Below are 14,897 nucleotides of genomic sequence, written 5' to 3'. Positions count from 1 at the left end.
ATTCTGGAAATTTAAAAAAATATACAAAAGAAGAGAGACTAATATAATGAGCCCATTTATATTCTTATTTCAGCTTCAATAATTGCCTACATTCTGTACTATTGTTCCATCTATTCTCTCCAACCTTTATTTTTCCAAGTATCTGAAACATTTGGAAAAGTAAACCCAAGAGATCATATCATTTATCTTGTGAACACTTGTTTGTATCATCAGTAATTGAAAATTTAAAAGAAAAACACCAACCACATAATCACAACACCACTATCCCATTACTGGAGCGCTTGATATTTAACTGTTTCAAAGCTCAATATGACATCTTTAAGAAATAATATTTAAGTTTTGAGGGCTTAAAATGAGGATATGCTATAGAATGTTGAATAAATGTTGATTTTTGAAAAATAGACAAACTATTTTTAAATACATTTAGTATATATTGCAGCTGAAGATGGATAAACTCTGTACAGTCAGCAAAAACAGGACCAGGAGCAGACTGTGGCTCAGATCATGAACTCCTTATTACCAAATTCAGACTTAAATTGAAAAATATAGGGAAAACCACTAGACCATTCAGGTATGACCTAAATAAAATCCCTTACAATTATACAGTGAAAGTGACAAAATAGATTCAAGGGATTAGATCTGATGGAGTGTCTGAAGAACTACGGATGGTGGTTCATGACATTGCATAGGAGGTGGTGACCAAGATCATCCCCAAGAAAAAGAAATACAAGAAGGCAAAACAGTTGTCTGAGAAGGCCTTACAAATAGCTGAGAAAAGAAGAGAAGCCAATGGCAGAGGAAGAAAGGAAAGATATACCCATCTGAACGCAGAGTTCCAAAGAATAGCAAGGAGAGATAAGAAAGCCTTCCTCAGTGATCAATGCAAAGAAATAGAGGAAAACAATAGAATGAGAAAGACTAGAGATCTCTTCAAGAAAATTAGAGATACCAAGGCAATATTTCATGCAAAGATGGGCTCAATAAAGAACAGAAATGGAATGGACCTAACAGAAGTGGAAGGTATAAGAAGAGGTGGCAAGAATACACAGAAGAACTGTACAAAAAAGATCTTCATGATCCATGATAACCATGATGGTGTGATCACTCACCTAGAACCAGACATCCTGGAATGTAAAGTCAAGTGGGCCTTAGGAAGCATCACTTCGAACAAAGCTAGTGGAGATGATGGAATTCCAGTAGAGCTATTTCAAATCCTAAAAGATGATGCTGTTAAAGTGCTGCACTCAATATGCCAGCAAATTTGGAAAACTCAGCCTTGGCCAGTCCAGTGGCCATAGTACTGGAAAAGGTCAGTTTTCATTCCAATCCCAAAGAAAGGCAATGTCAAAGATTGTTCAAACTACTGCACAATTGCACTCATTTCACATGCTAGCAAAGTAACACTGAAAATTCTCCAAGCCAGGCTTCAATGGTACATGAACCGTGAACTTCCAGATGTTCAAGCTGGATTTGCAAAAGGCAGAGGAACCAGAAATCAAATTGCCAACATCTGCTGGATTATCAAAAAAGCAAGAGAGTTCGAGAAAAACATCTACTTCTGCTTTATTGACTATGCCAAAGCCTTTGATTGTGTGGATCACAATAAACTGTGGAAAATTCTGAAAGAGATGGGAATACCTCACCATCTGACCTGCCTCCTGAGAATTCTGTATGCAGGTCAAGAATCAACCATTAGAACCAGGCGTAGAACAATAGACTTGTTCCAGATTGGGAAAGGAGTGTGTCAAGGCTGTATATTGTGACTCTGCTTGTTTAACTAATATGCAGAGTACATCATGTGAAAGTACAGAGTACATCAGAGTACATCCAGCCAGGCTGGATGAAGCACAAGTTGGATCAAGATTGCTGGGAGAAATATCAATAACCTCAGATACACAGATGACACCACCCTTATGGCAGAAAGTGAAGAAGAACTAAAAAGCCTCTTGATGAAAGTGAAAGAGGAGAGTGAAAAAGCTGGCTTAAAGTCAACATTCAGAAAACTAAGATCATGGCATCCAGTCCCATCACTTCATGGCAAATAGATGGGGAAACAATGGAAACATTGACAGACTTGATTTTCTTGGCCTCCAAAACCACTGCAGATGGTGACTGAAACCATGAAATAAAATGACACTTGCTCCTTGGAAGAAAAGCTATAACCAAATTAGACAGCATATTAAAAAGCAGAGACATTACTTTGCTGACAAAGTTCTGTCTAGTCAGAGCTATGGTTTTTCCAGTAGTCATGTATAGATGTGAGAGTTGGACCATAAAGAAGGCTAAGTGCCAAAGAATTGATGCTTTTGAACTCTGGTGTTGGAGAAGACTCTTGAGAGTCCTTTGGACTGCAAGGACATCAAACTAGTCCATCCTAAAGGAAATCAGTCCTGAATAGTCATTGGAAGGACTGATGCTGAAGCAGAAGCTCCAATACTTTGGCCACCTGATGCAAAGAAGTGACTCACTGGAATAGCCCCTGATGCTGGGAAAAATCGAAGGCAGGAGGAGAAGGGGATGACAGAGGATGAGATGGCTGGATGGCATAACCGACTCAATTGACATGAGTTTGAATAAGCTCTGGCAGTTGGTGATGGACAGGGAAGCCTTGCCTGGTTCAGTCCAAGGGGTCACAGAGAGTCGGACACGACTGAGCAACTGAACTGATAGAGAGAAATTCCATTATTTAAACTATAAAAACCTCATGTGTGAGTCATTGGACAAATGAAAAGCATATACATTTCTAGAGATAGGCAAAGTTTTTTTTTATTTGCATGTGTATATAAAATTTTGTACACTTTTATAAGTAAGATAAGTGTGTTCCAATTAGCTGAGTTCTGTTTTATTACCACAGTCCCAGTAAAAGTTATACAAATATAGCTACATTGGTTAGACGATGTCTGCCATGAGGCTTAAGACTTTCTGATGCTCAGCTCTGTTTATTCTGGCTTCCTTTCATTTTCAGACTTTATGTGATGTAATGTTCCCTATAAAAATCTGACATCAATATGGGTAGGATCGGATTCCTTAAACATTTTTTGTAGATAATCAGTGTTGTTAGATATTAGTATTCTCCTCCTGGGCTGCCCATATTGACCTTAGGTTCAACTGAAGCAGGCGTGAGGCGTTTGTTTACCTCAAATAACTAAAGCTTAAGGTCATGCCGCAGCATTTAGTTAAAACCAGGAGAGGCAGGCTATCGCCTAGATGAATGTAATTGATATTGCATATCCTTTAAGGAATGCAATGTTTAGATTATATCTAGTGGTGGTGAAGAGCAAACAGACAGCTTTTTTTCCCTCTAAGACTTGTAATTCTTCCACGCTATTTACAATATTCTATTAACCCAGTATACTGCCTGTGTGTAACAACCTTGCAGGGTTTTTCCTGGCAGAAGGTTAACTAAAAATCTAAAAGAATGTACATATTCAATTGCAAACATGAATATAAAGTAACTGTTATTTCCTCAGATTTTTCCTATCTTCTGTGTATGCCAGCTTTACATGGGATTAGTCTTGGGAGAACTTGTATGAGGAAAAGCATAGGAAAGTTAACTTTGTCTCATCATATTTCTTGTCGTTTAAGTTGCTAAGTCATGTCAGACTTCGTCGCCACGCCATGGACTGTAGTCCGCCAGGCTTCTTGGTCCATGGGATTTCCCAGGCAAGAATACTGGAGTGGGTGGCCATTTCCTTCTCCAGCCTCATCAGATATCTCTAAATTTTATTTGTTGACTAACTTCTGAAACTCTAAAACCAAAGTTCTATTAATTCTATAGTAGAGAGATTGAATTCTTTGTTCAAATACAACTCCTGAGCCCTAAGCCTTGGAAATTATTTATACCTTGATGTGTATTCACCCACTATCCTTTTCTCTGGGCAAGTCTTGATGTTGATGGGAACGTGAGCAGACCTAGGTTGCTCTCAGAAAGAATACATATGGGCCATCTTAAGAAGCAGGTTTATTCAACAGAATTACCTCTGGTCAGAATTTGACTAACTAAAAAGTGCCAAGTAAATTTGTGTCAGCAAGCAGCCTAAAATTACCTCTTTTGATTTCTGTTCAGGCTAAAAACATCTGTTTAACAAAATGTTATCAGAAGTGTTTTATTGAAAACAAATATTATAAGCTGCTGTAAGAAACTGTTTTGTCTAATTTCCCTGAAATACGTCCTCCAACCATAAAACTGCCAACATCATCATCTACTAAAAGTTATACCAATAGTTCCCCTTCATGGATCACGGCCTTGTTGTGCCGAAGGGGCTTGCATAACTCAATGAAGCTACGAGCAGTGCTGTGCAGGGCCACCCAAGACAAACAGATGATAGTGAAGAATTCTGACAAAACGTTGCCCACTGGAGGAGGAAGAAAAACTGTGACAGAACCTAGACAAAAGCTATGACAAACCTAGACAGCATATTAAAAAGCAGAGACATCACTTTGCTGACAAAGGTCCTTATAGTCAAAGTTCTGGTTTTTCCAGTTCATGTACGAATGTGAGAGTTGGACTATAAAGGCTGAGCGCAAGAATTGATACTTTCGAATTGTGCTGGAGAAGACTCTTGAGAGTCCCTTGGACTGCAAGGAGATCCAAGCAGTCAATTCTCAAGAAAATATACCCTGAATATTCACTGGAAGGACTGATGCTGAAGCTGAAGCCCCAGTACTTTGGCTACCTGATGCAAAGAACCGACTCATTGGAAAAGACCCTGGTATTGGAAAAGATTGAAGGCAAAAGGAGAAGGGGATGACAGAAGATGAGATGATTAGATAGCATCACCAACTCAGTGGACATGAATTTGAGCAAGCTCTGGGAGATAGTGAAGGACAGGGGAGCCTGGTGTGCTGCAGTCTGTGGGGTCACAAAAAGTCAGAATGACTTTGTGAATGAACAACAAAAACAACATATCAACATATAATTGGAAAACTTCCGCTTCAAATGGAGTAAGGTGTATTAGAACTTGTAAACTTCTGAGTGACACACTCCTGGCTTTTAATTTTAGTTCTGACACCAACTGTTGGTCTATTACGCTCTCATAAATTTGATTTCTTCACCCATAAAATAGCGTAATCCCTGACTAGTAATAATAGCTGTGTTGGAGATTGTTTTAGCTGAGATGGCAAATATGAAGTCTGGCTGTCTGAATTTGGGTTATCCCAAAAGAAGATTGTAAGGCAAGGACTCCAGTGAACTAGTTTACTTGGAAGTTCAGAGAAGGGAAGTGGAGGAAGGAATCTAGTGATGGGGAGTAACCAATAAAAAGTATGTCCTTGGGTCAGTTGGCTACACAAAAGGCAGCCAGAGCTGAGTTCTGTAGGGAAAATGTGCAGAGCGCACACCTTAGAAATTTCCACCTGAGGAGTGAGGGAGTTGGGATATTAATACACCAGCTTCTGGGAGGCCACTGGTTGAGGGCTTCTCCCTAGGGTATTACTTCCTTAGCACTTTATCCTGCTCCTGAACAACAGCCTGTGGGATGCCGATGCCAGCATCAGAATCTCACTGGAGCACACCAAAAACTCCTCAGGAATGTGGGCTGGGCACTAATGTGCCTTCTACACTAGTATAATGTTTTCCCAGGCTTCAGCAAAAGATGAGGATTCCCTGGTGGCTCAGTGGTAAAGAATCTGCTGCCAATGCAGGAGACACAAGTTCGATCCCTGGGTCAGGAAGATCCCTTGGAGAAGAAAATGGCTACCTATGCCAGTATTCTTGCCTAGAGAATCCCATGGACAGAGGAGCCTAACAGGTTATAGTCCATGGGGTCTCAAAAGAGTCAGACACATCTTAGTGGCTAAACAACAATAATAAAAGATAGCTATGGAAATAAAAAGTTAAACTACCTTTTATTAGAAGATGTTATTGAACACTATGCTTTTCCCTTTATAACATACTTCTGAATTAGTTAGCATAGCTAAGCTGCTTTAAAAAAAAAAAGGTCCTCAATGCAGTGGTTTAAAGAATGAAGGTATTTCCTTCTTACGTATTAGTCCAGGATTCAGCAGGACAGATGCACAGACCTCACATTCAGGGAAGCAGGTTCCTTCTCTCCTGCTGCTCCACCGTGGGAGCAGGAGGAGACATGAGGGTGAGGTCTTTGTTTACATGATCAAAGCAGAATGTGCCATGTCTAGGTTCCAGCCAGCAGGAAGCAGAAAAGAGGGGAGAAGACTGTTCCCCCACTGCCTCAGGCTTAGCCAGACCCAGAAGTGGCCGCATCGTTCTGCTCTCAAGAGAGAGCTTGGTCACGAAGCTGTGTCTCACTGCAGGGGAGTCTGGGTCGCCAGCCAGCTGGGTGATCAGTGTCCAGCGCCAGGTCAGTTACTATGGGAAAGGGGAGAAGGGGACTCAGTGTCCAAGCAGCACTGTCTGCCACATCTTGGTAGTACAGCATCTATTTTAGGCTTGATTGAGCTTCTTGTAAATCTCAGTAACCACAGAGAGAGGACAGGATATGAACCTGTCCACCTATCTGGTGTCTTTCACTGAAGTGGAGTCACAGAGCTATTTACATACTATTGACAAGGGCTTGGATGTCACCACCTCTCTGTTCTTCACCACGTCTTCTTCACGCAACCATGTACTTACCTAGCACTTTCCCTGCTCTCACTCATATTTTTGTACATTTGTAGACTTCAATGTCTTGGTTTTTCAACATGCATGCTAAGTTGCTTCAGTTTTGTCTGACTCGTTGTGACCCTATGGATTGTAGCCTTCCAGGCTCCTTTGCCCATGGGATTCTCCAGGCAGGAATACTGAGTGGGTTGCCATTTCTTCTGCCAGGGGATCTTCCTGAATCAGGGATCGAACCTGCCTCTTATGTCTCCTGCATTGGCAGGCAGGTTCTTTAACACTAGTACCACCTGGGAAAGATTTTTTCAATAGCATATATTTGAATGGAGGCTTAGCTAATTAACTGAGTGCTTGCCTCTCTTCTTCCCTTTACTGAATAAATTCTACTGCTTCATTGATTGGAAAGGAGAGTGAAAGGGAAATGAATGAAAGTCACCACAGGGAGTTCTACAATTCTATACATAATAAATTATAAGAATAAGTATATTTAATAAATTCTAGAAAGTAAAATGCCTGAAAGTCCCCAGTCTGCTGATATATCACAGAAGGGATTCTGTTCTCAGATCATAAGCAATGGCACACAATCTGGAGCTATATTTTGAGAAAATGCTGCTTTGGGGGGCTCTAAGCTACCTAGAGAAGAGCTAAAGAGCCTCTTGATGAAAATGAAAGGGGAGAGTGAAAAAGTTGGTCTATAGCTCAACAATCAGAAAACTAAGATCATGGCATTTGGTCCCATCACTTCATGGCAAAGAGATATGGAAACAGTGTCAGACTTTATTTTTGGGGCTCCAAAATCACTGGCGATGGTGATTGCAGCCATGAAATTAAAAGACGCTTACTCCTTGGAAGAAAAGTTATGACCAACCTAGACAGCATATTAAAAAGCAGAGATTACTTTACCAACAAAAGTCCATCTAGTCAAAGCTATGATTTCTCCCGTAGTCATGTATGGATGTGAGAGTTGGACTATAAAGAAAGCTGAGCACTGGAGAATTGATGCTTTTGAACTGTGGTGTTGGAGAAGACTCTTGAGAGTCCCTTGGACTGCAAGAACATCCAACCAGTCCATCCTAAAGGAAATCAGTCCCGAATATTCATAGGAAGGACTGATGCTGAAGCTGATACTCCAATACTTTGGCCACCTGATGCGAAGAACTGACTCATTGGAAAAGATCCCGATGCTGGGAAAGATTGAGGGTGGGAGGAGAAGGGGCTGATAGAGGATGAGATAGTTGGATGGCATCACTGACTCAATGGACATGAGTTTGAGTAAACTCCAGGAGTTGGTGATGGACAGGGAGGCCTGGCATGCTGCAGTCCCTGGGGTTGCAGAGTCGGACACGACTGAGGGACTGAACTGAATGAACTGAAGCTACCCAGATGGTGGATGCTGGCCCAGGCTGCCTGTTCCTTGAAGGGGGGATGGTCTACTCTCCCAGGGGTCTTCTGCTCTTCTGTAGTGACCTGGGCAGATGGCTGTGCAGTCAGCCTGATGGAAATCCAGCGTTGGGTCTCAATAGGTTCCTAGAGCAGCAATGGGGGAGACGATCTTCCACCGTCCAATCACAAACAGCTGTCTGGTGCGTATGTGACACGTGGCAAGACTCTTCCATCTACTGCTTGCTTGGTGCTCCATCGGTGATGGAGGAAGCAGGAAAATGGAGTGTGGTGGTGGGAGGGGAGGTTGCATTAAGGTGACTGTGGAAAAGCAGATTTTTGCCCCTTGGCCTTTGGGTGGAGCTGTTGGGAGCTTAGGGAGGAGGTGTGGGGTGTACTTATATTCTTATAATTTATTATATATGGAATTGTAGGACTTCCTGTGATGACTTTCATTCATTTCCCTTTCACTCTTCTTTTCAACCAAAGAAGTAGAGTTTATTTAGTAGGAGGAAGAGAGGCAAGCGGTCAATTATTAGCTTAGAAGCAGAGAGGGCTTCTGTGACTCTATCTGACATGAGATGTAGGGACTGCCAGAGGGGGCTTCTTAAGTTATAGATTATAGGTCCCCACAAACATGGGCCAGGGAGAAACCCCCACTTCTTGCCTTTTTAATGGTGGCCAGGCTCTTTCTCCCAGTGACACTAGCTTGCAGATGGTACCACCTTGTGATTAGAAAATAATTTTTAGTAAATGATTGGCGAAACTCCAGTTAGGCCCTGTGATTTGGGAAGATGGATGCATGATGTAAGAAAGTGTGAGATTTTTGAAATTTAACTATGAAACTTGAGACTCTCATAGGTGTATTTTAATCACCTGCATAATTTCTGTCCTCACAATCATGAATATTTGAGAAATGGCTAGTCTTTGTTATGTGTGTGGTGTACTCATTGTCTAATGGTTATCTGTCTGCATCTTCTAACCAACCCTTTCAAAAAGTTTGTCTTCCTCCCAAGCTCTTGCATTAGAGAAGAATATTTACGATCCTTTGTCCTAATTCTGTTGTGTTGATTTTATGACAATTGTGTGCCTTCTAAGTCTCTATCACATTAGTGAGATGAAATATCTTGACAAGAGGGACAAACTTACAACTTTTTGTTTCTAGGAACAAGTCTTGCTCCTTGTTGATACTCAGTGAATATGTGTTGATAATGTTATTATAATTTATAAAGCAGAATGTTTCCTCCTATACTTCATTTCTTAAGCCCCTTTTCATACATAGGAGGCATCTGAAGATATTTTACAGAACTATCTAGGTTTCCATACAGTTTCCTTTCTTTAAGTCCCATCTGATCCGGAAATGCATTTCTGAGACTATACAGTGTGCAGCACAAAGTCCCAGGAACTTCCTTTGGGAATCCAGGGATTTAGGCTTTGGAGGGAGTACTTTGAGTTGATGAATTAATAGAAGCTCTTCTAAATTTGTCCAACTCAACCTTCTACTCCTTTCTAAATAATTTATTGAGGGTATAGAATTCCTTCCCCCTACCCCATGAGATATGGCCTCACATACTTTGCTACTCTTTGAAGCACAGTTGTTCCCCAATAGTTCATTCTTGGCATTTCAAAGAAGCTTCAGATGTTTTCCTTAGGTTTGTTAATCACAGAGGCATTATAAAACCTTTCCAGACAAACTCCACCTGGCCTCTTCTTATTTGGTCCTTCCGTAACTCTGATTACTCAGCATTTGTGTACTTCTCTGCTTATGTTTGGAAACCTGCACATTGGTAGAGAGAACTTTTCTTTACTCAGGGTTATCCAAAGTCAACTAAAGTAACAATATACATGAAATGCAATGGTTGCCACTGCCTGGCACTAGAACCCATTAAAATGTGAAACATCACAAGATTTGGGGACCTTTTAATAATCCTCCCTCAATTTTGGAAAACCATTTAATGCCACTCTAAAACATTAAAACTTGTAGTTTAGGTTTGAGATACTTGAATGAGTAAACAAAGCCCTAAGTGGAAACCTGATATAAAATACTTTTTGTTGTTTATCCATTCCAAATGTAATAGCTTGCATCTACTAACCCCAGACTCCCAGTCAGTCCCTCTCCTTTGTGCCTTCTCACTTGGCAACCATGAGTCTGTTCTCTGTGTCTGAGAATCTGTGTAGCACAGGGAACTATATTCAATATCCTGGGATAAACCATAATGGAAAAGAACATTAAAAAAGATATATATGTGTATAACTGAGTCACTTTTCTGTACAGCATAAATTAGTACAACATTGTAAATCAACTATACTTCAATTTTTTAAAAAAATTTACTTTTTGGCTTGTCAAAGATAAGATCAGAGAACCACAGAGTATTTAGAACAAGATCTTAGTTCTAAAATCAGCTGAACCTTGACCTCTGAGGATCAGCTGAATCTTGACAGAGTATCTGACGGAGGCATCTGTTTATCTGGCTTATCAAGTCTATGTAAAGAATCTTAATTTTGAAGGGCATTAGGTACTTTCTCACAGAACATGGCTGTATGTTAGTTATTTTATTTTGCAAATGTTAAGCCAACGCATTTCATTTCCACCCCCTCCCTGAAATTGTTTTTCATTCAAAGTCTTCTCTTTCTAAAGCTGAGTCTTGAGATCTAGAGTTCCAGGAGGAGATGCTGGCACTGGGCTTCTTTAGTAAGACAGTAGGGATGACTGCAAGGCTTTTTGAAGTTGAGGGTTTTCCCAGCTTCTTTAGCTGTGATTTAGCTGACTAGAAAGAAAATCTGGGAAACCTGGGTTACAGAGTTTTCCTGTAGTAGAGAGGAGATAGCTTCACCGGCGGTATCCGAGCCAGGCTTCCCAGGTGATGGAGGTGGTGAAGAACCCGCCAGCCAATGCAGGAGACTAAAAGACTAAGTTATAGCCCTGGGTCGAGAAGAGCCCCTGGAGGAGGGCACGGCAACCCACTCCCGTGTTCTTGCCTGGAGAATCCGATGGACAGGGGGCCCTGGCAGGCTCCAGTCCATGGGGCCGCAAAGAGTGGGACGCGACTGAAGCAGCTTAGCAAACACACACGTGGCCTCTGAGCCATGTCCTTCCTGGGGCTTTCCTGGAAGAGGAGGGGTTGTGTTAAATAGCTGTGTGGGAGGCTATTCCCATTATCATCTGAAGGCGATTGCCTTTTGAGCTAACATGGGACTCGGCCCTGACAGTCTGAACTTGGCTGTGCAATGTCCCTAGTGGGATGCTCCAAGCTTAGCTTTTCCAAAGACCCCTCCCCCACCCATTGTTGCATAAATAGGTTCAAGGAGCTCTTGAAATTCTGAAAGGGGAGCAGGCAAAGTGGCTAATTTGAGAACTGGTTGGGTTTGCCCTATGTCCCAGTTTGAGACTGTCCTCGTTTACCCCAGGTGTTCCCCTGTAATTATAATATACCTTTCTGTCGCTCTCATGAGGGTCTCAATGCAGCTGACAAATTTTATCGCCAGCCTCACCGTGGAGCCCGCTGAGATGCAAGAGGCTCTGGAGAAGAGTAGGAGGTGGGCTGTGGGGCCAGATGGTTGGATGTAGGAAATGCCATCACGTGGGCCGCCTACAGCCCTGCTGGGAGCTGAGCTCGAGCTCTGTCAGCTAGGGGATGCTGCCACATTTATAGTCAGCTAAGAGACTGGATCAAGGGTGACTCCAGCTCAAAGTGTTCATAACACAGTGCAAATCTTTTTTTTTTTTTTTTGGTTTATTTTTTGTTTGGTCACACCTCACTGTTTGCAGGACCTCAGTTCCCTGACCAGGGATCGAACCAAGGGCCTGCAGTGAAAGTGCTGAGTCCTATCTGCTGGACTGCCAGGGAGTTCCGAATACAAGTCATTTTTGATTCTCTCATCTTCACCATCTAATATATCAACAAATACTGTATTTTCTGCTTTCAAAATACCCTTTAAACCATTTTCTCATATTCATTTCCTTCGCTACCTCTCTATTTCAAGCCACTGTGATCTTTCACCCAGAAAGATCTTGCAATAGTTTTCTCATTTGTATCTTCTTTTCCATTTTTGGTCCTCTCCAGTCTCCCCACCCCCCCACCTTACCTTGAATGGAGTGTATATAAATCAGAGCACATCATTCTCTTGCTTAAAATACTTCAAGGACTATCCTTGTCTTAGAATAACATCTTTTTTTTTTTTTTTTAAACCCATAACCTATAAAGCTGTAAATTAGGAGCTACAAACTCAGCCTCCCATGGAGGCCACACTAGCAACACGAATGAAGGAAAAAGGCTAGGTTGGGACAGTGGTAAACTTGAGGTCACAGGCCTTGTCCTGAGACAATCATCACCTTGAGGGTTGGGTCCAGCTGACGGTTGCCATGTAAGAATTCAGGCCCACTGCTGACAGCTCTTTCAAATTGGAGGGTTACGCAATATCTCCTTATTTTCAACTTCTGGCAGCTAATAAACACACACATGCACAGACACACAGACACACAGACACACACACAGACACACAGAGACACACACACACACACAGACACACACACACACACAGACACACACAGCTGTGAACCAGATCCAGGCCCGAGACCTCTGTTCTAGATGACTGGACTCAGTGTAGCTTTCCAGATTCCTCTCTCCTGTGTTCTGTCCTGCTGTGGCCTTGTTTATGTTTCTTGAAGGTTCTTTGCTTTCTTCCACATGAGAGCCTTTGGACGTGGATTACTTCTCCCTGCTATAGTCCGTATGGCCTTCTTACCCTCCAGGTCTTGGCTTAAAACAGCAGTTCCTCAAATAAGCCTTCTCTTACAAGAGTCCTCAGTTTAGCTCAGGTTACCTGGAATTCCAGAAAAACATCTACTTCTGCTTCACTGATTACGCTAAAACCTTTGACTGTCTGGATCACAACAAACTGTGGAAAATTTTCTAAGCGGTGGGAACACCAGACTCCCTTACCTGCCTCCTGAGAAACCTGTATGCTGATCAAGAAGCAACAGAACTCGACGTGGAACAATGGACTGGTTCAAAACCGAGAAAGGAGTATGTCAAGGATGTATATTGTCACCCTGCTTATTTAAATTCTACACAGAGTATATCATGAGAAATCCCGGGCTGGATGAATCACAAGCTGGAATCAAGATTGCTGGGAGAAATATCAATAGCCTCAGATATGCAGATGTTACCACTCTAATGGCAGAAAGTGAAGAGGAACAAAAGAGCCTTTTGATGAAGGTGAAAGATTGAGGGCAGGAGGAGAAGGGGGCAACAGTGGATGAGATGGTTGGATGGCATCACCAACTCATGAGTTTGAGTCACCCATGGACTTGAGTTTGAGCAAACTCTAGGAGATAGTGAAGCCTGGCATGCTGCCGTCCATGAGGTCATAAAGAGTCAGACACGACTTGGCAACTGAACAGCAACCTGGAAAGCAAGACCCGAGACGAGGACTATATGAAGCTGTACTTGCTAGGTATCATTCCTGGGCAGTGAGATTAAGAGATGAGAGGAAGGAGGAAGGATGGGAAGCATGTGAGGTGGGGCAACATAGTGCTGACCATGTTCTGTGACAAGCCCTGCAGGGACGGATGTAGCTGGCCCCAAGCGTGGCTGCATGGATGGACAGATAATCAGCGGGCATCACCAATCTGGAATTTCTTACAGTGACATCTTGGATTGGGGTTTCTCAGATAACCTGAGTGATATACATTTGCTCATCAAACCTACCTAAACCTGGCTTATGGTAATGAACTTTGAGCACAGGCTATTTTTTTCCCTTGTCCAGCCCAGGCCAAGATGGATAAGCTTCCTTCTTATTTCCTTATGTCTGCTATTTTCTTTTTTTTTTTTAAGTTCAAGTGTCCTAGCTTTATTCAGGGGGTCTCATTTCCAGATCTCAATCTCAGAGATCTGGGGCTTCATATCCTATTTCAGTAAAAAAAGATTGCTTGGTTTTTAAGACTAATACACCCCCCTTCTCAAACCCCAGGGATCTCATTGTCAGTTTACATTCCCTGTTCTTGCTTTCATTTCCCTCTTTGTTTTTGGCACTTACTGGTTTCCCATGGTTCCTTTCATGCTCAGCTGGTTTTCAAAAAGATTGTTAGTGATATTTTAGCTAGCATTTCTAGGTGCTCTGTTGGAGGAGATTTTCAAGATTTTTGGAGGACAGTCTAATATTTTTAGAAATAGAAGGCACACACTGAAATCATTCATTTGCTGGTTTGATTTCTGTCTCTTCCCCACAAGAGATAATATGTTCTACAAGGGAAGGAACATTGCCTGCTTAAGTTCTGTGCTACACACAGTGTTTGTACATAATTTGCTCTCATGATATCTTTGGAGAAATGAATCTTGATAATGTTAACATGCATTTGGAGATGTAACTCTACTCTGAGCACCAGAGAATGGTGACTCTGTTTTACTCATTTTTCCAGGGAATTTAATGTAGTTTCAAGGATAAAGTGAAGTCACTCAGTCGTGTCCAACTCTTTGCAACTCCCTGGACTGTAGCCTATGAGGCTCCTCCATCTATGGAATTTTCCAGGCAAGAGTACTGGAGTGGATTGCCATTTCCTTCTCCAGAGAATCTTCCAGACCCAGGGATCGAACCCGGGTCTTCCGCATTGTAAGCAGATGCTTTTACCGTATGAGGCACCAGGGAAGCTCAGTTTCAGGGACAGAGGGCATAGTTTCTCTAAGTATTTGGTGGTTAACTTATCCTTACAGAAAACAGAATTATAAAAATAAGCAACTCTTTTATGTTTAGTTATTATCGGAATGTTAAGATGGATATTTACAGTTTTATTTTTTCAAAGTTTCCTCTGACCCCTGAAGTTTGAAGTAATCTTTCTGTCTAGCTTTTATAACCCTTCTTGCTCTGCCTATTTTGTTGTATATCTGCCTCATCTTCATTGCCAGACTCTAAGGTCCTGAAGGCAGTTCATTCTGTATCCTCG

General features: G+C 41.9%; 1 pseudogene; it reads right to left on the bottom strand.

Moving 5' to 3' along the window:
- LOC120860401 overlaps positions 1-14,897 on the bottom strand; it is a 71,520-nt pseudogene that overhangs the window by 56,064 nt on the left and 559 nt on the right.

This window comes from Oryx dammah, unplaced genomic scaffold, assembly GCF_014754425.2.
Source record: "Oryx dammah isolate SB20612 unplaced genomic scaffold, SCBI_Odam_1.1 HiC_scaffold_11072, whole genome shotgun sequence".
NCBI classification, from domain to species: domain Eukaryota; kingdom Metazoa; phylum Chordata; class Mammalia; order Artiodactyla; family Bovidae; genus Oryx; species Oryx dammah.
This window is presented reverse-complemented; position numbering and strand designations above follow the sequence as displayed.